The sequence below is a fragment of the Lampris incognitus genome, chromosome 21 (assembly GCF_029633865.1).
Source record: "Lampris incognitus isolate fLamInc1 chromosome 21, fLamInc1.hap2, whole genome shotgun sequence".
In the NCBI taxonomy this organism is placed as follows: domain Eukaryota; kingdom Metazoa; phylum Chordata; class Actinopteri; order Lampriformes; family Lampridae; genus Lampris; species Lampris incognitus.
In genome coordinates this window covers 21859836-21884758 of record NC_079231.1, presented here as the reverse complement: position 1 = coordinate 21884758, position 24923 = coordinate 21859836, and positions in this window count along the sequence as shown.

Genomic DNA, 24923 nt, shown 5'->3' with positions numbered 1-24923 from the left:
AACTTCCTCTTCCTCTCTACAGGGAAACCTCATTTCTGGTTGCTTGTCTCTTCTGATCACGACCCGGTAGGGGAGACCAGGGACGGCTGAACTTGTCTCAGCACCCACAACTCACAGAATTCTTGTGTTAGATCTCAAATTTTGACCCAGAGTGCCCTCATTTGTCTAATACAAATAGCAATGTTCCCACCTTCGCCAACCATATCCATAGAATTCATTAACTGATGTCAAATACAGGGCGGCATGGTCGCCCAGTGGTTAGCGCGGTCGCCTCACAGCACGAAGGCCCTGGGTTCGAGCCCTGGGGTAGTTCAACCTTGTGGGTCGTCCCGGGTCGTCCTCTGTGTGGAGTTTGCATGTTCTCCTCGTGTCTGCGTGGGTTTCCTCCGGGGGTCCGGTTTCCTCCCACAGTCCAAAGACATGTAGGTCAGGTGAATTGGCCGTACTAAATCATCCCTAGGTGTGTGAATGTGTGCGTGTGTGTGTCGGCCCTGTGATGGTCTGGCGGCCTGTCCAGGGTGTCTCCCCACCTGCCGCACAATGAGTGCTGGGATAGGCTGCAGCATCCCGCGACCCCAAGTGCAGGATAAGCAGTTTGGCTAATGGATGAATGGATGGGGGTCAAATCCAGAGTTCCATTGTCACAATCTGCCCCACTACTGGGGTGTTGTAACAATAAGAGTGAAGAGTTGAAAACTGAGACCACGCCACAAAATATGCATCTAAACAAGTTCATTGGAAACATGGCAACACTTCAACATTTTCCTGTGCTTCACCAAAAACCAAGAGAAGTCACCGCTGACCTTTTCATCTCTGTAGGAATGACGGTGATCCTCTATAATGAGCTGTTGCTGGTACCTCCCAAACTTTACAGGAACTTTCTTCCAGGAAACGTGCAGGAGGCTAAACAAAGAACGGCGTCGTGTTTGTATTTGTCCTCCACAGTGGTGCTGGTCCTTTCAGGTTTGGACCAGCTTTCTCACAGAACATCAGCTATGAAGTGAACAGAACCGTGTGCGTGTGTTCGTATTATCCATTTAATCAGAGTCACAGTGGTGACGGACGTCTTGACGCAGGCTCAATAATCCAGGTAAGAAAATAAAAGAAGATGGAATCAGTTCATCTGCAAACATAGATCTCTTCACGTAGATGGCCTCTTTGACTCCCCGTTCAAAGGAATCGTTCCTGTGGTGATAGATGTATGCAGGTCTGCCGGGGGTGCAGTCTTCGTGGGCCCAGAACTTGCAGTTTACAGGTCTGATCCAATTTTCTTTAGATTTGGGATTTCCGAAGGGCGCCATGCACTCAATGCAGAGATCTTCTTCTTGTGAAAGTCCGAATCCTCATCCTTGTCCTTCTCGGATCTCTTTTTGGGCTGCCTTTCTCACTGCATGGTTGTGTTTGCTTGCCCTCAGCCTTTTCCTCATAAGTTTTACTATTCCTCTTCTTTTCTTCTGCCTCCAAAGTAAGTTTAGTTGTTGTTACGGGGTTAGCTGGAACACTCCCACCCCCCTTTTTTCTGGCATGATGGTGCAGTGGTTAGCAGGTTGCTTCACAGCAAGGTGGTCCTGGGTTCGAGTCCCGGGGTAGTCCAAACCTTGGGGGTCATCCCGGGTCGTCTTCTGTGTGGAGGTTGCGTGTTCTCCCCGTGTCTGCGTGGGTTTTCTCCGGGTGCTCCGGTTTCCTCCCACAGTCCAAAGACATGTAGGTCAGGTGACTCGGCCGTACTACATTGTCCCTAGGAATGAATGTGTGTGTGTGTGGGGGGGGTCCTGTGACGGCCTGGCGGCCTGTCCAGGGTGTCTCCCCGCCTGCCGCCCAATGACTGCTGGGATAGGCTTCGGCATCCTCGCGACCCTGAGAGCAGGATACGCGATTAACATAATGGATGGATGGATTTTACCTCCTCTTTCCCCCCCAATTGTACCCGCCCAATTACCCCACTTTGCCGAGCCCCCCACTCTTCCCGGTCTCTGCTCCACCCCCCTCTGCCGATCCGGGGAGGGCTGCAGACTACCACATGCCTCCTCCGATACATGTGGAGTCACCAGCCGCTTCTTTTCACCTGGCAGTGAGGAGTTTCACCAGGGGGACGTAGCGCATTGGAGGATCACGCTATTGCCCCCCAGTCGCCCTGAACAGGTGCCCCGACCGACCAGAGGAGGCGCTAGTGCAGCGACCAGGACACATACCCACATCCGGCTCCCTACCCGCAGACAGGACCAATTGTGTCTCTAGGGACGCCCGACCAAGCCGGAGGTGACACGGGGATTCGAACCGAATATCCCTGTGTTGGTGGGCAACGGAATAGACCGCTACGCTACCCGGACCCCCGTTAATTGGCCTTCTGAAAACATGTCACAGTAGGAAATTCAACCAAGCCGAGGTATGAATTCTGTTACCCCACTCCAGTAGCTCATGCTTTGTTATTGCTGCTGTGTTCTGCTGGTTCAGGATGGCCAGGGGCAGCAGACATCCACCTCAGAGAGACAGGAGGGAGGTGCCAGGTGCTGCACAGGTGAGCAGTCAAGTGAAATCAGCTTTGAGATTTGCCCTAATCTATTAGTTAACAATGTGGCCATTTAGCACGTTTGTGGAAGAGAAGCATGTAGGAGGAAGGAGAGAATCGAGAAGGAAAACACAGGAAGTAGTTAAGGTTAAATGTCATAATTTCCTTTTTAATGTTTTAATTTGGACGTATTTGAGAAAGAAGGATACAGGGTTAAGGACAGAAACGAGAAGGAAGAAGGAGAAGGCAGACGAGGGGAAGACGGGGAGAGAGAGAGAGGGGGGCAGGATAAGAATGATGATGAAAGAGTGCAGGGATTTGACAATTTGGCTGTGGCAGCCGCCAACCGACAGTTCACTAAAGCCAACCAACCGGATCCCAAATTCATTGTCAAGCAGTCACTGCGAAATGTTACTCTGACTTCCCAGACCCAGTATAGTACACGACTTCAGCCCTGGCGGGGAAGGTGTGCTGTGCTTTTACTGGTGGGACGCTTTTAACAAACACATCGCCGCTGGCAAAGGATGCAGAACCAGCATGTATTTCATCTGGGGTCAAAAAAACGGAAGAAAGGCCCTTGAGCGATTCTGTTCACACGAGGTCAGATTGTCACAGGACAGCCATAACAACACGTCTGCATGAAGACAGATCAGTTCGGCCTCGGTTGTTAGACAGCTGGAGGAAGCAAGGGCATCTCTGTTGTACACCATCGATGTCGTGCAGATGTGGGCAAGGCAGGGCGAACCTCTTAGGGGGGCATGATGCTGCTGAAGGAAATGCCCAATTACTGAGGTATGAATGAGAGGACGATCCTTGTCTTGCTCAATGGTTGATGGGTAAAAATGTCTGCACGTTGGCACCGTCGAGTTTCTGAATTTGTTTAGCAGCTCGAACACGATATTCGATCACGTCTACACTCATCGTTATGAGTTTTCAGGGAGGGTTGACGGGACACGAGATGTGTCAGGCAAAGAGCAAGAGGCATTGCGTTTGAGACGTGTCGACCCGACCAAGATTTAATTGCTCGTGAGGAGTTCGGTGGCCTTTATGAGGTTCCTCTCACTACAGGAGAGAAGTGGTGATGGATGTATTACAAGGCCTCAGTTTGCCCATCAGTGAGTTAAGTCAAGTCAGTTTTATTTGTACAGCTCATTATCACAATTTACAAATTTGCCACAGTGGGCTTGACAGCAATACAACATCCTGTGCTTGGGCAGATAAGGAACCACCCCCCCTCCTGAGAAAAATAGCAGGGAAACCTCTGGGAGAGCAACAGAGGAGGGATCGCTCTCCCAAGATGGACAAACATTGATGATGTGTGTACACAATTTACAGAACACAACATTGAAAGAGGATGAAGAATTATGAAGAATGTGATGAGGATGCTGAGCAGTGTCCAGATGCCAACGGAACAGCCTAGGACCTGAGCCATGCGACCACCATTACACTGTACAGCTGGTAGGAGGACAGACTACACATGCACCCAGGGGAGACACACATATCACACCACTCACATAAGCGGCAGAAGAGACAAGAAAACATAGTCACACATGGGATTGAGAGAAGGCTATACCATTGAAACAGGATAACAAAAGTACATGGATTTATAAAACATATAAAATATGTGATGAGAATGCCAAGCAGTGTCCAGGTGGTGACCACAATCACCATGGAGACCAACAGACAGGAGAGATTCACATCACACCTTTCACATACATGAGAAGAGAAAGGAGAAGACATTCAGAAAGAGAGAAAAGACATGAGTGAAAAAGGACAGTTTGCAATAGTCAATACTCTATAATCTCGTCTGCAGAGCAGTGCTTGGTAAATTCATTGAGACAGAAACCAACCTTCCATACTGTACAGGCCATGAAATTCTCAATTTGAAGTCAACTTATTGTAGGTTATTAAGGCAAAAAATATGAGTTTTAAGCTTTATTTAAAAGACTCAACATACTTTGTCTGATGGCAGCAGGAAGGTTAATCCACAAGAACGGGGCCCAATAGGAAAAGGCCCTGCCATCGGCTGACGTCTTTTTAACTTTGGGTACACACAGCAGCCCTGTATTTTGAGAGCAAAGCTCAGGATGGAATGTATGGTTTAAGGAAGTCAGATGGGTAAGATGGGGCAAGCTCATTTAGGATTTTATAAGTCAGCAGAAGCACCTTGAGGTCTGATCTATCATGGATAAGAAGGCAATGAAGGGAGGCAAGAAGTGTTGTAATATGGTCAAATGATTTAGTTTTAGTTAGGATTTTAGTTGCAGCATTGTGAACCATCTGAAGACTTTTAGTACTAGCATGTGGCAGACCTGAAAACAGAACAATACAGTAATTAAATCTGGATGAAACAAATGCATGTATTAGAGTCTCTGTGTCAGCCATGGACAGGAAAGATTGAATTTTAGATATGTTAGGTCAGTAAAAAAAAAAACAAGTCTTGGTGATTTATTTGATGTGCTTGTCAACAGAAAGCCTTGGATTACACACACAATTTTTGGCTGCCACGCTTTGTGAAATCAGAGTTTTCAATTGTTACTTGATCAGATTGATGTCTGTGTCTAGCAGGGCCAACGACCAGCATCTCAGTTTTATCCAAATTTAAAAGCAGGAAATTTAGTGACATCCAATTTTTCCACAGAAGCCAAGAATGCCTCTAAACTAATAATATCAGCACCTTATAGGCACATACAACTGAGTACCATCTGCATAGCAATTTATTTCTTGACTGCCTGTATTTTGGCCAAGAGGTGAAATATAAAGAGAGAAAAGTAGAGGGCCAAGAACTGACTCCTGAGGTACGCCCTATTTAACGTCAGTGTTATGATCCTCAGTCTGGAGAGGGTACAACAATTAGTGTACTGGGTAACAGTGAGGTGAGGGTGCAACACAGTGAGACAAACGTTTAAATATAATAAAATATAAATATTTGACACAATGACAGGACAAGGGAACCGAATGGTTGCCAAAACAGTAAACTATTAACAAAAGTAACCCACCCTTGACAGCGCTGAAAAGCACCAAGCTTAAAGACAGAAGGTGGCAACCGCTCCTAACAGGAGGTAAGCTACGTGATGGGGTGTTTGCCCATGGGCATCTTACCTTGATCCCCTTGCCCAGAAGAACTAAACAAATTAAAGGCTAAACATAACTCAAAATACTCAGGACTTAAACAATGCCAAACTTAACCAAAAACGGGCCAGGCATTACAAACACAAAGTAGCTACAACTCACAAACTAAACTAGCTGGCTGGGGAGCTGAACACATGTGGGGGTTTAAATGGGAGACTGCACAGCTGATGGAAATTTGATGATTCGTTGACTGGTTGATTAGGTGATGAGGAGCATCTGGTGGATACCTGAATGTAGAGTCAGAGTGAGGGCCGTAACAGTCAGATAATTTTGATGTAATATTACTATAGCAGACACAATGTAATTTTCCAGATAAGTAGGACTTAATCCATGAGAGCTAACCCAGAGACATCAAAATTACAGTTCATTCTGTCTAATACTATATAGTGATCAATGGTGTCAAAGACCCTGGATAAAGGTGTGGTTTCTTAAATACATGTTTGACCACAGCTGTATTAAAACTACTGGGGACAGTGCCAGTATATTAAGTGAAAAATTACCAATGTCTATCATTGTAGGTCCCAGGAAAGTGCAGAGAGCTTCAAAAATGTTTACTGGTAAAGGGTCAAGTAGGCAAGTAGTTGGTTTAGAAGCTGACACAAGCTTAGTCAGAGTATCAAGAGAGATAGTCTCAAAGGCTGTGATAATGGGGACTATCAGTGACTCATTGTATAGATATTAATTTGGTAAGACATGATCTGCAGGAGTAGCTGGAGTTGAAGAACTAATTCTGTTTATGATGTCATCAGTCTTACTGCAGAAAAAGTCTAGAAACTTATGGGCTGTGAATGGCAACCAGTTAATCAACGGGTGCTTTTTACTAAACGTAGCTACAGTTTCAAAGATAAATCTGGTATTATGTTTATTAATATTAATTGATATAGTTACACTGCTTCTGAAGCGGCTAAAACATGCTTGTTTTTAATAAAAACTAATGCCAAGATAGGTAAAAAAAAACAATAAAAGAAACAACTTCCAATTTATGGTAGGAGTCTAGAGAGGGCCACATTTAAGTCACTTTTAAGCCACACATTTCAACAGAGTCAGTTGAGTGAAAGGAGCCAATACTTCAGGCAGCTGCTGGTCAAATGCAACTACAGTGGATGGACCAGTGTGGTGACTTGCAATTACATCTCTGCCATCATTCACAGGACAGGCCAATAAGGTTTAAAATTTAATGAGAAAATGATCTGACACAGTAAATGTTGTTGACAAGACAATCGGATCAGAAACAGTTATCCCTTTTAGATAGAACCAAATCAAGGGTGTTACCACTGCAATGAGTCGACTCTTTAACAAACTAAATGAATCCAAAAGTATCAGCTAGTGCCAGGAAGGCTTTATTTAGAGGATCAGCAGCCTAAACGCAGATGAATATTGAAATTGCCAAGCATTAGAGTCTCATCAGAATGAGTGACGACACCTGAGACAAAATTCCCAAATTCTTCAAGAAATGGTAAGGGCCAGGAGGTCGATAGAGCGCCACAATCTGGACTGAGCGGAGTCTGTTCATGGCTGAGGGAGATGGACTTAGAATAAGAGTCTCAAAAGATTGGAATTTACTTTCGAGTTTAGAAGTTTAACTGAAGATAGACTTAAACATGAAAGACAACAACCCCACCTTGTTTATTTGCTTGAGCTACATAGGCGTAAGTACATTCAGGTAGGGGAGCTTCAATTTTAGGGAAGGAAAACATTTTGGCTCAAAAAAAAATTAAATCCAGAGAGTTTCCAAACTGTTTACACCAACGCAACAAAGATGTGTGAAACACTTCATCTCTCTCCAATTACTTCTCTACCTGCCGTAAGCCACCTCAGTATGCCACCTCAGCGTCTCACAGGCTTTGCTCCTGCACATGTGCATGCATCCCCTTCTGAGCACTACTGAACTGAACTCTACCAAGTCCTTGATGTTCTGGATATGCAGTTTAGAGAACGATTTGAGCAGCAGGGAAGGTAAGAGATTAGAAATCTGGAACAAGTCCTCCTCACTGGAGAGGTACATGATGTTGAGCAGCAGTACCCAGAAGTCAAATGAGACTGCCCGAAAATACAACAAGCAATGTTTAGGACGAAGTATCATTTCCAACCTAGCAGTGGAGTTGCGGGTAATCTTGAGGGGACGAGTCCAGACCAGAGGTCCGTGGCCTCTTTGATCAAGTTGAAAAGCTTGTCAGATTGCTTCTTGTCTGTCGTCCCCGTGTCATCCACTGAAGCCGAAAGAGCTTGCAGCAGTCTCTGGAGGCTGGAAACATGGCTCCGTAGCACTTTCACAAACACATCTTAATAGTGTAGCTGTGTGTCACATACACAAGGAGAGGCTGGACAAGTTGGACAGAAAAATGACTTGTTAAATAATGTGTTTCTTGAAAAGAGAACAGAAAGAGTACCTTTGGGTGTTTTGAGTAGTGAATGGGGCCAGAGTAGATTGAGGTTGTTGGTCGTTATGTAGTTACATGTAATTGTCAGAATGTTAACGTATGATCAAGGACTGATGGGAAAGTCACTTGCACTGACATATTATTCAGTAATTAGAGAGAAGATCTACCCTGTGTTCCCAACATATAATTCTTTATTGGAACATAATATTAAAAGTTTGATGTCGTTTTAGTATCAGGTCAACTTGATCAACCTATTGCCTCATTTTGTTTTCATGTTTTCAACTTCCCTTTTTGTAAATGTTACCTTTGGTAAGTGTATTATTTGGAGCAAATCAATTTAAAACATTAGAAATAATGTAAGTTTTGATTTATAGGATATGAAACATGTTTTACAGGCACTAAAAAGTCTGAAGTTAATACTTAGTAGTAGGACATGCTGATGAATTTAATATGTTATGGTGTGAAACCACATTGTATATTAAAACTTGATATTATTTACATACTAATGATGTAAAGAACGCCTTAAGGATGCCTGCTGGATTATTTGACGCGGTTGACCAAATCCAGTGGCACGGTGGCGCAGTGGTTGGCACGGTCGCCTCACAGCAAGAAGGTCCTGGGGTCGAGCCCCAGGGGTAGTCCAACCTTGGAGGTCGTCTCGGGTCGTCCTCTGTGTGGAGTTTGCATGTTCTCCCCGTGTCTGCGCGGGTTTCCTCCGGGTGCTCCGGTTTCCTCCCACAGTCCAAAGACATGCAGGTCAGGTGGATCGGCCGTACTACATGGTCCCTAGGTGTGAATGTGTGTGTCGATCCCGTGATGGCCTGGCGGCCTCTCCAGGGTGTCTCCCCGCCTGCTGTCCAGTGCCTGCTGGGATAGGCTCCAGCTTCTGAGTAGGGATGAGCGGTTTGGATAATGGATGGATGATGTAAAGGAAATGTAGAAATGCAGGAAGTTAATTATGACGTATTTTTCAAGGGGAAATTACTCAATTCCCTCTCCCAGAACCCCCCCCCAGCCCCCGCCCCCCCACACCTTTAAAAAGGTTGATTCGCCCCTGGTCTGCATCATGATTGTAAATACTTCTCTGCTTGTCCGTGGGTTAGACTCCTCAGGAAATCTGACAAAACACTTAATGCCATGTAACCCCAATTAGACATCCATTACTTCACTACTGTTATCTTGCAAAATCGCCTCTTTTTCCAAAACACCACTCCATACATCTCCCTCTCTTCTCTCTTTAAGACAAATGCGCACGCTGCCAGAGCATGAATGCAGGTCTCTGTGGCAACGAAGTCGTTCTTCCATGATTCGCTGCCGCGTTTGTTAAGTGGTTCGCACAAAGCCAATAACCCCCCCTCCCCCCAAACTCCTCGTGGCGTCTTTAATTAGGGAACGGGAACGGACAACAAGAATAAGCTCTTTCTCTCACTACAGAGCAAGAAAAGAGGAAGATGAGGAAGAGCAGTGATGTGCCAATTAGAATCATTCTTGTACCACAACAGCACAAACAATGGCGAACATTCTTGGCGGGTGGGAGTACCATGTTGGAGTTGGTAGTAATGGATGCCGACTATGAGCAGTGGCAGTCACAATAAGGCCGCCACCAAACAACGATCATACTGAAAGGGATAGTTTTAAATGATACTTTATAGTCCCTCCTTGGGGTGTAGCCATGCACGTATTGTAGAACTGGATACCGGATCTAAAAATGGCGCCTGTTCGCGCCGAAAAAGTTTCTGGCTTCCGGGTTACTTCCGGGTACATGGGCCCACTGAATATGCGCAGTAGTGTTACTCCCATCATGCTTCTAGGCTATGAGAACCGTATACATATATGTGATGAGAACGGCTTGTACACAGCCGTGCCGTCATGAAAAAAAGGGCTTTTTCTGGGCTTTGGACATTTTTAAAAAAAGATTAAAACCCCATGGCTTAAAATATACAATACAAATATGAATAATTGAACATGGTTATAGCTGCAGGTTTCCTGTCAACAGTTTTACAGGCGTCTCTTTTACAGTGGTGGTCTATGGGGAAAATGCTTTTTGGGCCGCAGGGGATTATTCGCTGCAATACCGCGAATGACCACTGGAAAAGAAATTGCCTGCAAGTCTGAGCGGCGGCGCCGAATCCGGTTCCACTACGATACATCCGTGGGTGTAGTCTTTGCGTGCAGTGTCAGTGGCAATTTGCACCCGGTTGCTCTCTGACATCTGTGTCCCATCCCTACACACCTCCATTACCTGACATGAACACACGAGACTGTCTTCCATCAAAAAAAGACCCCATACGCCGTTTATACAAGCAACTTATTATCACCTATAGTAATGTTTTAAAGTTAAGCGACCTCTAGCGGCCGTGCTGTCAATAGCAACCTTAGTCACTATACTAGACGACAAAACAACGCAAAAACGCACTGAGTACATATTCTCTTGTTCTCAAATTGTTTTTATCACTATTTACTGACTATTTACCTTTATTAGCCTGTCTATGAGGCGTTGTAAGAATTATGTCAACACGTAGACAAAAACCCACAATGCAAAGGGGCGAAACGTATCTGTGGCATATCTCCAGCCACCGGTAGGGGCGCTAATTTAGGAAACGCTCCTCTTGGTCGTATTAGAGGGTATACGACATATATGTGGTCCTATGGGTTGGAGGACTTGTAGATTTTCCACCCCTTTTCTCCGCAATTGTACCTGTCCAATTACCCCACTTTTCCGAGCCGTCCCGGTCGCTGCTCCACCCCCTTTGCTGATCCGGGGAGGGCTGCAGACTACCACGTTTCCTCCGATACATGTGGAGTCAACAGCCGCTTCTTTTCACCTGACAGTGAGGAGTTTGGCCAGGGGTACATAACGCGTGGGAGGATCAAGCTATTCCCTCCCTGCCCCCCCTCCCCCAACAGGCGCCCAGACCGACCAGAGGAGGCGCTAGTGCAGCGACCGGGACACATACCGCAGACACGGCCAATTGTGTATGCAGGGACGCCCAACCAAGCCCGAGATAACACGAGGATTCGAACCGTCGACCCCCGTGTTGGTACGCAACGGAATAGAGTGCCACGCTACCTGGACACCCCTACAACACAAATCTTTATCCAGGTCACGAAAAGTCAGCAAAAATCCAAAAACTCGTAGCTGTTTTAGTACAAATACAGGCGCCTGAACATGTTCGTGTTCCGGCAGATGTAAGATTAAAAACCAGCAGTTCTCAGAAATTATGAAGAAAAAAAAATAGCTGCTCAGTCCCACGGCCAGCATGGAGGTCCCTGTAATGCATTAATTTGGCAACACTAGAGAGGGCTGCTCCTTTGGGGAGATTATTCAAGCAAACCACATTAGCATATTATAATAAGAGTCTAATGGCGCTCGAACAATTAGACGCCAGACCATTCCTTCTGACTGTGTTTAAAAAAAAAATCCTTCCAAATAACTCTTCCTGGGGATCGACTAACGGTACGACAGTAATTAGCAGCTGCTCAGTGAAATTATGCAGTAAAACGTTGCATAATTTTCACTTATTGTACTTCTTCTTGACGAATTATTGATGATTAAACATATTTGGGATATTGTGGCAGTATGAGGAAAAACACAGGAGACGAAGGCGAGGTGGAACTTTATTCCTCAGCTCCAAAACAAACTGCAACAGGAACAACCCTGCACTAGAGAGCCCGGGTACGTAAACCACGCCCCCAAGATAAACCACGCCCCCAGCTCACAGCCCTGCTGGGTGAGATGCACAGCCCCTAGTGTTCGCCACAATATCATATATATATATATATATATATATATAGGCACTCCCACAACCTCTGTTGCCTTAGGGGCCAAACTGTTCCCACCACCTCTGTTGCCTTAGGGGCCAAACTGTGACCAAGGAGGTGTTATTTCCATCAATTGTCCGAGCCACCTATCCTAATTAGGGTCGCGGGATGCTAGAGCCTATCCCAGCATTCATAGGGCGGAGGGTGGCCGGCCGGGTCGTCCTCTGTGTGGAGTTTGCATGTTCTCCCCGTGTCTGCGTGTCCTTCCACCGTCCAAAGACATGTAGGTCAGGTGACTCGGCCGTGTCCCTAGGTGTGAATGTGTGGGCCCCGCGATGGACTGGCGGCCTGTCCAGGGTGTCTCCCCGCCTTCCGCCCTGCTGGGAGGGGAGTTATTTCATTTACACAATAAAACGAGTCTCTCTGAGGCCGCAGTCCCCTTCCCACCGTCAGTGACGTGTGGTAAAACGTTAACAGGCCTTAAGGTTTATTATGTCCTTCCATTTTTATTACGGGGAACAGGCCGACGTCCTCGTGAAAACTCTTATGGGTGAGGATGAGATGGACCGGATCCCGACCTCTGTGCACACCTTTTCACATTCAACTGTTCAACCGTACGAAGCATCTGGGAAAGGGCCGTCCCAGATGCCCCATGGCGTTTACAGGAGTCCATGAAACCAGAGGGACCCGGGTAATTGCATCGTTTAATTCGTCATTAAATAAGAGAGGGGCAGCAGTTGGACTTGCAGGTTTGTGACTCTGATGGAAAGTGGGGAGCGTATCGCTGTGCAGGTCTCTTCATCTGTGCGTCCTTCGTAGACGCTCGGGTCAAGACTTGCAGAGCGGAACAGTTCAGATGGGGCTGGCAGCAGAACAACGCTGTGCGGTGGTTTCCCCTCCAGTTAGCAGGTACAGTTACCACACGGTGAAACCGTCTTTACACACCGTTTTTAAACATTTTGTACTCCAGCTCTTTTTTTTTTTAACTTATTTTTAGCTTTTGGTCTTCATGTGTGTATATCTTATACTGTGCTGAAGCCACAGCCCTCATTTCATTTTCAACATGTGCCTGCACATTGTTTTAATGACAATACATTGAATTGAATTGAATTGAATTTTGTATTGTTGACATCTAAACACAAGGAGTTGGTCCCAATACTGGCCCTTGGGAATGATGAATGGTTTTAGAAATTGTTGACATCAATGACTAGTACTGTCCCCCCCACCCCTTTCCCCTCCCCCAATTGTATCCGGCCAATTACCCCACTCTTCCGAGCCGTCCCGGTCGCTGCTCCACCCCCTCTGTAGATCCGGGGAGGGCTGCAGACTACCACATGCCTCCTCTGATACATGCGGAGTCTCCAGCTGCTTCTTTTCACCTGACAGTGAGGAGTTTCTCCAGGGGGGGACGTAGCACGTGGGAGGATCACGCCCCCCCCCCGATCAGGCGCTCCGAACGACCAGAGGAGGCGCTAGTGCAGCGACCAAGACACATACCCACATCCGGCTTCCCGCCCGCAGACATGACCTGTTGTGTCTGTAGGGACGCCAGACCAAGCCGGAGGTAACACAGGGATTCGAACCGGCGATCCCCGTGTTGGTAGGCAACGAGATAGGCCGCTACGCTACCCGGACGCCCATGACCAGTACTTTTGATCGATTCTTGCCCTTTACAACACTGGGTCTCATGTGGATCACTCTCTGATATTTAATCAATAGATGGACGTTGTCACTGGCTGCCCAGTTAGGAGCCCTATCCCAGTCTCGGTCTCTCTCTCCCTCGCACCTGGCAAAGAAAAGCCCATTCTGCAGCTCCTCTTTGAGTCTGATGGCTTTGCAGCAAAGCAGCTCAGCGCCAATCGTCGAAGAACAGCAGCTCGACCTTTGTCACGTGTTGTCTCCGCTCGCATTGTGCTCACTCACAATGGCGTCAGACTGACAGGAAGTTAATTGATGAACTTAATTGATCTCCTGAGAGAAGTTGCTTTGCATTGCAGCCGGACACCACAGCATGAAACATACTAAGACATGGCAACAGAAACAGGAAAGCCTCCTAACAGACCGTCTGGTCAACTGGTATTTTGTTGCATGGCAGGATGTAATAAACAGGAAGTGCAGTAGTGCACAGAGCAAACGCAAAACTATCCTACATTAAAGTAAGCATTGCTGATATAAGAAATGTGCATAGGTAAAAAAAAGGTAAAAATGATACTTGAAGTTAAAACAGGAAAGTGACAAATGCTTATAGAGCCACAGCTGGCCTCTTCATTACAATCCAATCTGTAACAAGGCACAAATGCTCTGAAAATTAATATTAAAAGGGATAAAAAAACAGTTCCACAGCCACAAATCAAGTTGATTTGGGGACTCTGGTTAAGAAATCGACCCGCACTTCTATTTTTCATTTACTGTTGCTGCTGTATTTATTTTTAATTTTTCAATTTTCAGGATTAACAGTTATATAGGGGGCTGTTTCTCAAGTACAGCCAAGCTGGTACTACGTCTTTCTCCATGTTTTCCTCTCAATATTCCTGTGTAATTACATCTCCCATGATTTATACTGAGCTTGCATCTCAGACCTGGAGCCGCCCCGTTTACGACTCCATTATTCCCGGGCGTCATTCCGACGACTGTATGGAATTACAATGAGGTCCGTAGGAATCATCTCCTGGGTGTGATTTGAGTGATTTAACAGGCCGGGAAACAGGAGCGCTGTCTTACTGAGACTGCTGCCTCCAAGGTTGTTCAAATGTAGATATATGACTCGGTGCTAATGCACCGCTGCCCCCCACACCAACACACGATGTGCTAATGCAGTACTGAGCCAGTCCAGTCAGGATGCTTGAGTTGGCCAGGAAGACGTGTTAGCATCGATTAATTGTGTCTGGTCCCTTACTCGTGAGGGGTAATAATGAGATATACAGTAGGCTCACCTCAATGAACTGCTGGCTGGCTTGTTACTGTAATGAGTAGAGGTTCGGTTTCGTTGATAAGTGACCTTCTTTCTGGGGCCGTCCTTCCCTTACCTGCTGAAAGCGGGTGACATTCACCTTACTGGGTATATAGATAGCTGTCTACGTTTAGTTTGACTCTAGGGACTTGTCATTCAGCAGGTTGCAGGTGATTTGAGAGCCTGCTAGGTTTAAAACTAGTCTGGATGTGGACTTTAGGCCATTAGTTTACTCAGGGAATTTCTCATAGCATTCCGGCGGTTCCGACAGTCACCCTGGCTGGTGTTCGTTCCCTTGGACACTGATTTTTTGTTGCTTAGTTTGGATATGTGTGTTAGTTTGGATATGTGAGTTCTTGTGGTTTTGGATGTGGTTTTGTCTTTGTGCTGTACTGCTGTGGGCTGGGGGAAACGGCATTTCGTTTCATTTTCATGTACGCAAGTGAAATGACAAAGTGTTCCTGAGTCCTGATTCCTGATTTCAGCATGCATCTCAATGAGGCTGGTGATCCTCGAAGTAAAGCCTTTCTGGCGCTTGTTGAAACTCTGGTTCGCTCAGTTTGTTCAAGGGTCGACTCATTGCAGTGGTAACAGCCTTGATTTAGTTTTATCTAAAGGGATAGCTGTTTCTGATTGGACCGCCTTCCCAACCACATCTGCTGTGTCAGATCATTTTCTCATTTAAACTGAGGCATTATTGGCCTGTCCTGTCCTGTTAATGTCGGCACGGATTTAATTGCCACTCGCCACATTGGTCCGTCCTCTGTAGCTGCATTTGGCCAGCAGGTGCCTGAAGTCTTGGCTCCTTTGACTGTACAGCCAGACTGTTCTAACTAGTGACTTAAATGTGGCCCTCTCTATTCTCTTTTATCCAGTTGCACCTCTCTCTTCCAGAGCTAGGCGACTGAAGAGGCCTACACCCTGGTTTAACAACAAGACACATGCTGTTAAGTGGGCCTGCGGGAGACTGGAACGTAAATGGTGAAAATCAAAATTGGAAGTTTTTTTTTATACATAGCTTGACGTGAGTGTTTATTGAAATACAAACGTGATTTATATGCTGCAACAGTATCTCTCGCTTAATCAATATTAATAAACATAATCCAAGGTTTCTCCGGCACTGTAGCTAAAGTTAATAAAAAGCAGCCATCTATAAGCTACACACCAGACATGGCCCATCAGTTTCTAGACCTTTTCTGCAATAAGGTTGATGAGATCAGAAAATAAAATGAGTTCTTCAACTCCAGCGACTCCTGTAGATCCTGCCTTAATAAATTCATATATATATACAATGAGTCATATAGCCCCTGTTATTAGAGCTTTTGTGACTATCTCTCTTGATATTTTGACTAAGCTCATGTAAGCTTCTAAACCAACTACTTGCCTACTTGACCCTTTACCAGCAAAACTTTTCCAGACCTCTGGCAGTTCCCAGCAGTTTTAAGACAGCTGTGGTCAAACCTCTGCTCAAGAAACCGCATCTTGATCCAGGGTCTCTTAATAACTATCAACCAGTCTCTAATCTTCCATTCTTTTCTAAAGTACTAGGGGGAATTTTATATCAACAGCTTTCCACTCATATAGAAGAAAACTATCTATATGAACCTTTTCAATCGACTTTCAGGGCCTGTCACTCCAATGAAACTGCCCCGACCAGAGTGGTGAACGATCTTCTACTTGCTATGGACTCTGACTCCACTTCTGTGCTTCTACTACTGGACCTCAAGGCAGCCTTTTATCCCATTCATCACTGTATACTAATTGACAGAAAAAATTATAATTCTGCTGTAAAAATATGACAATGAAATTCTCTGATGTTAAATATGGCGTACCTCAGGGCTTGGTTCTTTGCCCCCAAGTTTTCTCCCTTTTATATGTTACCTCTTGACCAAATTATATGCAATCATGGAATACATTTGCATTTCTATGTGAATGATACTCAGCTGTATGCACCTTTTAAGGGCTGATGATCACACTCAAATGATTAACTTAGAGGCCTGCTCGGCTGCTGTGAAAAGTCGGATGCCACTAAACTTTCTGCTTTTAAATTTGGATAAAACTGAGAAGCTGGTCGTTGGCCCTGCTAGACACAGACACCAATTTGACCAAATAACAATAACAATCACCAACTCTGTGATTTCACAAAGTGTGGCAGACAAAAATCTTGATGTTACGTTTGATCCCAGCATTTTCTTTGAAAAGCACTTTAAATAAATCACTAAGGCTTTTTTTTTTTTTTTTACTTATGTAAGATAGTTAAAATTCAGTTTCTCCTGTCCATGGCTGATGCGGAGACTCTAATACATGCATTTGCTTCATCCAGACTTGATTACTGTAATATTCTGTTTTCAGATTTGCCACATTCTTGTACTAAAAGTCTTCAGATGGTTCAAAAATGCTGCAGCTGCAATCCTTACTATACAATTTGGCCATATTCCACATATTTTTGCCTCCCTTCATTTTCTTCCTATTCACGATAGACCATATTTCAGGGTTCTTCTGCAGACTTAAAAATCCTAAATGGACTTGTCCCATCATATCTGTCTGATCTCCTTAAACCGTATATTCCATCTCGAGATCCCCACTCTGAAAATACAGGGCTCCTGTGTGTAATGGAAGATATGAAGAAGTCATCTCGTGGCAGGACCTTTTCTATCGGGGCCCCGTTCTTGTTGAACAACCTGCCTGCTGCCGTCAGACAATCATAGTCTGTTGGGTCCTTTAAATCCAAACTTAAATTTCATCTTTTTGCCTTAACCTACAATTAGGCACCTTTAAATTGAACACTTAACGACCTGGCTCAGTGGTTAGTACAATTGCCTCACTGCAAGAAGGTCCTGGGTTTGAACCCCAGGCCCTCTCAGGTCTAGTCTCTGTGGGAGTTTGCATGTTCTCTCCGTGTCTGCGTGGGTTTCCTCTTGGTGCTCCGGTTTCCTCCCACCATCAAAAAAGACACTCATGCTAGGGTTAATACCCCTGCCTTTACCACTGACCAAGGTAATAGGAAAAAAAATGGACTTGGTCCCCGGGTGCTGCAGCTGCCCACTGCTGCTGTACAATAGGACGTGTTAAATGCAGAGAACACATTTAATTGTCACCTACAATGACAAAAGAAGATGATTTTCTTCTCCTTTTATCTCAATGAATTTACCAGGCATTGTTCTCCCGACGAGATAATAGAGTCTAGATTGTGGACTACTGTGACCGCTGTCTTTTCTCTCTTTCTGATTGATGTCTTCGCCTGTCTCTACTCCCACGTGTGTTCATGGGTGTGCTATGAGTCTCCCCCGTGTGCACGTGCACGTCTGTGCTCCTCCCAGGTCTCCATGGTGATGGTGGTCGCCATCTGGACGCTACTCGGCATCCTTCTTATCACATTCTTTATATATCTTATAAGTCCATGTAATGTTGTTATCCTGTTTCAGTGTTGTATACTTCTCTCACAACGATGTGTGGCTAATATCTTGTGTATGCGAATGGTGTGATGTGAGTCTCCCTTGTGTGTATATGTAGAGTGGCCTCCTGCCAGGACTACATGGTGATGGAGGTCGTGTGGCTCAGGTCCTGGGCGGGTGGCATCTGGGCACTGCTTGGCATCCTCCTCAACATATTCTTCATGAATCTTATAATTCCATTATAATCGTTATCCTCTTTAAGTGTTGCATTGTGTAAATTGTGTAAACACAACATCCATTGCCCGTCTGGCCATCTTGGGAGAGAGAGGCCTCCCTCCCCTGTTGCTCTCCCTGAGGTTTCTACATAGTTTTCCCCCTCCCTGTTAAAGGGTTTTGTTTAGGGAGTTGTTCCTTATCTGATGCGAGGGTCTAAGGACAGGATGTTGTGCTGCTGTAACGCCGCCTGAGGCGAATTTTAAATTTGTGATATTGGGCTGTACAAATAAAATTGACTTGACTTAATGCAATTCCCATTTGGCGTCCGGCCCCTGGGTAGCGCTTTATCACAAAGCGGTTCTTCATTGACGTCGCCGGGCCAAACGGGAGCTGCAGTGTTTTTCAGAACCCTCCGGCCTGCTACCGGGAGAACAACAGGGTGCCAGCGAGGAGCAACCACACAAGGATTTTGGTGCTCAGACACCCCAGATACAGTGCATCCGGAAAGTATTCACACCCCTTCACTTTCCCCACATTTTGTTATGTTACAGCCTTATTCCGAAATGGATTAAATTCCTTTTTTTCCTCATCAATCTACACACAATACCCCATAATGACAAAGTGAAAAAGGTTTTGTGGAAATTTTTGCAAATTTATTAAAAATAAAAAACTGAAATATTGCATGCACATACGTATTCACACCCTTTGCTATGACATTCAAAATTGAGCTCAGGTTCATCCTGTTTCCACTGATCATCCTTGAGATGTTTCTACATCTTGATTGGAGTCCACCTATAGTAAATTCAATGGACTGGACATGATTTGGAAAGGCACACACCTGTCTATATAAGGTCCCACTGTTGACAGTGCATGTCAGAGCAGAAACCAAACCATGAAGTCAAAGGAATTGTCTGTGGACCTCCGAGACAGGATTGTATCGAGGCACAGATCTGGGGAAGGGTACAAAAAATTTTCTACAGCTTTGAAGGTCCCGAGGAGCATAGTGGTCTCCATCATTCATAAATGGAAGAAGCTTGGATCCACCAGGACTCTTCCTAGAGCTGGCCGCCCAGCCAAACTGAGCATTCGCGGGAGAAGGGCCTTGGTCAGGGAGGTGACCAAGAACCCGATGGTCACTCTGACATAGCTCCAGCGTTCCTCTGTGGAGATGGGAGAACCTTCCAGAAGGACAACCATCTCTGCAGCACTCCACCAATCAGGCCTTTATGGTAGAGTGGCCAGACGGAAGCCTCTGCTCAGTGAAAGGCACATGACAGCCCGCTTGGAGTTTGCCAGAAAGCACCTAAAGGACTCTCAGACCATGAGAAACAAGATTCTCTGGTCTGATGAAACCAAGATTGAACTCTTTGGCCTGAATGCCAAATGTCACGTCTGGAGGAAACCAGGCACCTCTCATCACCTTGCTAATACCATCCCTACAGTGAAGCATGGTGGTGGCAGCATCATGCTGTGGGGATGTTTTTCAGCGGCAGGAACTGGGAGACTAGTCAGGATCGAGGGAAAGATGAATGGAGCAAAGTACAGAGAGATCCTTGATGAAAACCTGCTCCAGAGCGCTCAGGACCTCAGACTGGGGCGAAGGTTTACCTTTCAACACGACAACGACCCTAAGCACACAGCCAAGACAACGAAGGAGTGGCTTCGGGACAAGTCTGTGAATGTCCTTGAGTGGCCCCGCCAGAGCCCAGACTTGAACCCCATTGAACATCTCTGGAAAGACCTGAAAATAGCTGTGCAGCGACGCTCCCCATCTAACCTTACAGAGCTCGAGAGGATCTGCAGAGAAGAATGGGAGAAATACCCCAAATATAGGTGTGCCAAGCTTGTAGCTTCATACCAAAGAAGACTTGAGGCTGTAATCGCTGCCAAGGGTGCCTCAACCAAGTACTGAGTAAAGGGTGTGAATACTTATGTACATGCAATATTTCAGTTTTTTGTTTTTAATACATTTGCAAAAAATTCTACAAAACTTTTTTCACTTTGTCATTATGGGGTATTGTATGTAGATTGATGAGAGAAAAAAATGAATTTAATCCATTTTGGAATAAGGCAGTAACATAACAAAATGTGAGGAAAGTGAAGGAGTGTGAATACTTTCCGGATGCGCTGTATGTACCACCAAACTTACCTATGTCCCTGTCACACTGATGCTTTGACCCAAAAAGGGTAACTGTTGCTATAATATATATATATATATATATTATAGCAACAGATATCCAGTGAAGTTTGACATGCCTAAAGTAAAAAAAAAAGCAGACGTTTGAACTATGGTATTTTTTCCCCCCTGGATTTTCTCCCCAATTGTATTCGGCTAATTACGCTACTGGTCCCGGTCTCTGCTCCACCCCCCCTGCCGATCCAGGGAGGGCTGCTGACTACCACGCGCCTCCTCCGATACATGTGGAGTCACCAGCCGCTTCTTTTCACCTGACAGTGAGGAGTTTCACCAGGGGGACGTGGCGCATGGGCGTGGGAGGTTCAGGCTATCCCCCCCAGTTCACCCCCCCCCGAACAGGCGTCCCGACCGACCAGAGGAGGCGCTAATGCAGCGACCAGGACACATACCCACATCCTGCTCCCCATTTGCAGACACGGCCACAAAGCAGGAGGTGACACGGGGTTTCGAACGATCCCTGTGTTGGTAGGCGACGGAATAGACCGCTACGCTGCCCGGACGCCCCTGAACTGTGGGATTCTGTGCTGTACTTGTTTTTTTCTCCTTTTGATCAGAACTCGGCGGGGGTACTTACATGTAATGATACCGCGGGGAAGGTTGATTAGCGGGCCATCAGAGCTGACTGATTACAGTATTTAATCCTGGCACGCTGTTCACATAATGAGAAATCATTTGCCTGACTCTTCACTCTCTCTTTTCCCCACATACCTCTTCCTCGTTCTTTCTTGCCTGCCTCTGGTGCTGTCCAGGTACTAGGGTTAATGGAAGGCCAGCTGTGGGATCTGAAAAGAAACAAGCCACTTCAAACAGATGATTTAAAAGGGGCATATGTAGTTGGGCAATAATCACTTTTTTTTTTGTAACAAGTCTTGAATGGAGAGTTAAAGAGTAACTACAACCCCGGGCCATTTTAGGGAGAATTTCTTGCCTGAAGTTTCTCGCAACATGAGCTCTGAATATTTGAATATTTGAAAACTAGTTGTGGTTTGAAATTATACTTTACATCACCAAACAGTAAAAGAACAACTTAACCCTAGACCATTTTAGTGAGTTTGCTGACATCATCAGGTTTAAAACCATGTAAAGGTTAAAATCATGGCAGGTTGCTCGTGGTACTCTGCGGCGTAAGCGTAGCAGGGTAAACATAGCTGCAGCTAATAACATTAATAATGGCTCTGTTGGGGTGGACCAGCATTGACAGTACTACTGACAGTTGCTAGTGCTAGCTCTGTCTGTCTGTCAATGCTGATAGGTGTGCTGCTACACCCAATTAAAACAGAGCCATTCCTAGTGTTATCACAGTTGTGCCAGACACGTTTTCACAAGTCCACTTCAACCCTATTATCTAAACCACGTGTTTGAAAGTGAAAATGAGTGTATACGTTTAAAGCTATTACCTGAAATGTCCAGTGACTTCCCACTTCAACCTGCAGGAGTGCACTAGGTTGTGCAGTAGAAGTGCAGTAGTTTCTTCCTCGGACCAACTACTCCTCGTGCGCTAGTCTTGCTAGCGTTACCAGTAGCTGCGGTTCCACATATTTCATACTGTAACCGGTTATTTTCTTGCCCGGTGCTGGATTCGATACGCGGGTTACTGCACCACGAGGCGACATCACTAACCGCTCGGCTAAAGGGTCAGACCCGTTAGCTAGGGACTAACGTGTCTTATTAGTAGTTTACAGTCGTCACCCTTCCCGGAAGCGCGCCCTCGCGCTTTGTTATTCCCGCGCTCCGAAGAGACTTATGAGGATCTGCACGCTTCCGGATCCCACCGCTGCCACCAATGGAACCGGTTATTTTTTTGCCCGGTGCGGGATTCGATACGGGGTGTACTGCACCACAAGGCCACATCACTAACCGCTCGGCTAAAGGGTCAGACCCGTTAGCTAGCGGCTAACGTGTATTATTAGTAGTTTACAATATTTCGAGCGTCCTCGTGCTATAGACCGTTATCTGTCTACGACAAGCCCGGGGGGTCAAAATACAACGGCAAAGGGAGAAGCGAAGAGTGCGTTGTGTTCATAATGCAAACGTTAAGAGAACCGCAACGTGGACCTGGAAGAAAACCGAACAGAGACCCCCTCCCGAGGTGGTCTCATTTGGTTTTCAGAAGGTCTGAGTTCATGTCCAATGTTCACATATGAGCAAAAGATGCTAGGTAATTACTCTGACCTCGTTTTGAGGCCCGAAAGTGTTGAAGTACCCTAAATCAGTGTTTCTCAACCGGGGTCTGCGGACCCCTAGTGGTCCGTGGTGTAATTGCAAGGGGTCCGTGAAAATAAAATATCTTTAAAAAAAGATCCTATGACATTTATAGAAATAGGATTATTTTACTCAAATGTGACTGAGACCTTTATCTACCTAAACTATAAAGGGCAACAGGACTTTTTTCTCTAATTACATCTGTTTCACAAGTGTAATTTATTGTATTTTAATAAGAGATCTCGCTCCCGTTTGCATTGTTAAAAGTTACTGCATACAAATTCTGTTGTTACCTATTTCTGAAAGTTACAGCATAAGAATTCTGTTTTGTTAACTATATCTAAGTTACAACTGAAAGCTCTTATTTTTGCCCCAAAGAGTGAATAAATGCTATAATGCAATTTAAAATGCAGTTTCTACTGTTTCTATCAAATTGCAACCCCCCTCCCCCAAGATCAGGTGGAGGGGTCCTCAGGGTAGATCAACAATACGCAGGGGGTCCAGGACCCCAAAAAGGTTGAGAACCACTGCCCTAAATCACACAGAATATCCCACTGCATATGTGTTTTGAGCTTGTTAACATTGATTGAGCAATGTTAACAAGCCCCCAGACTGGAAGCTTGCCTGATTCACTACAGGCAGATTCCCCTCACTCACTCCTGTGGGCAAAGACATAAAATGCATGAATCAATACATACAAACACTGTTGATTTCTTCCCATGGAGCCGACATGGAAACTATTTTGGTTCGATAAATGTCTGCTTGCCAGTCGGCCTGGTAAAGGCAGGTTTGCCGGTATTCTGTCGATAGGTGCTACTTAGCTCTGCACATGGTTAGGAGCGGTTGGAGTTGGACTGGTATCGATTCAGCATTGTTCGTCCACAGCTCCCCAGGAGCCGTCGCTGACGCGTTATTATGGATCCCACTGCTTTTCTGGGCACTCTGCCTCTGATTGGCCCGTACTCGTTGCCTCCGCTGGTTGGGTTGGTTAAGGTTAGGGTTAGGGTGGAGTTAGGTGTAAGGCTAGCTAATCAGAGGCAGAGTAGGGGTGGGTCTTCCTAGAATCCTAGCGCCTGGGCGCTACGCAGGGCGCGTCTTGCCCAGAAAAGCAGTGGGATCCGTAATAACGCGTCGCGCAAAAGGCAGCCGGGACGCGAATTTGCGAATCCTACTATGGCCACGCCAAGACCCGCCCTACTCTGTCTGTGATTGGCTAACCCTATCCCTTAACCCCACCATAACCTTAACCAACGGAGGCAACGAGTACTACCTAATCAGAGGCAGACTTCCCGGAAAACGGGTACGAAAAAAATCACGCATAGGGGTGACGTGTTGTGACGGACCAATCAGAAATAGAGGCGGGCGTGTCCTTTCGGGGTCTTGGCGTGGCCATAGTAGGGTTCGTAAATTCGCAGCCGGGACGGGCGGAGACGTCAGCACGCAGACAGCAGATTGGACGACGGAACGGTTACGCGCCGCTCCCGTGTCGCTTCCAGTGGGGTTTCCCGGTGAGCGTCGCTACTAAGCGTCCCTCTCGGGTTGTCCGTAAGTGAGGGAGTGACTACAATTTGAGACACGTGGCCCACGGTGACAGTTGCGCGGCGCCATGGGAACCACATTTATTTCATATTGTTTTTAAAATGTAATCCTGAAAAATAATACCCGTTTCTAAAAATTGTGTTGGTAATCTGATTACATCTTCTTTTCTCCCCCCCCCCTAAACTGTATTGCACACCCCAAACCTCACCAGGGAAACGGAGAAGCGCTGACCCCCAAGTGGGAATTGGAATCGATCTTAACAAGAGGGTTGTCTAGATTTTTTGGGGCTGACACACTCTCTCTCTCTCTCTCTCTCTCACACACACACACACACACACACACACACACACACACACACACACACACACACACACACGCACTCACAGAAACACGCACGCACAGAAACACGCACGCACGCACGCACAAACAAAAAAAATAGAAAAAGTATGTTAATATTTGCATACTAAACCATGTTTTAAAGCACGAATTCGCTTCCGGACGCATGTTGTGTAGCATGACGCCAGGCCGGATGTCTGCCCTAGAACCGATCGATCAATATTCAATTATTATGTTCTCCCAACTTTCTTAACAAACAATCCATTTTCTATCAAGTACATTTAAACACAACGTTGAACATCTG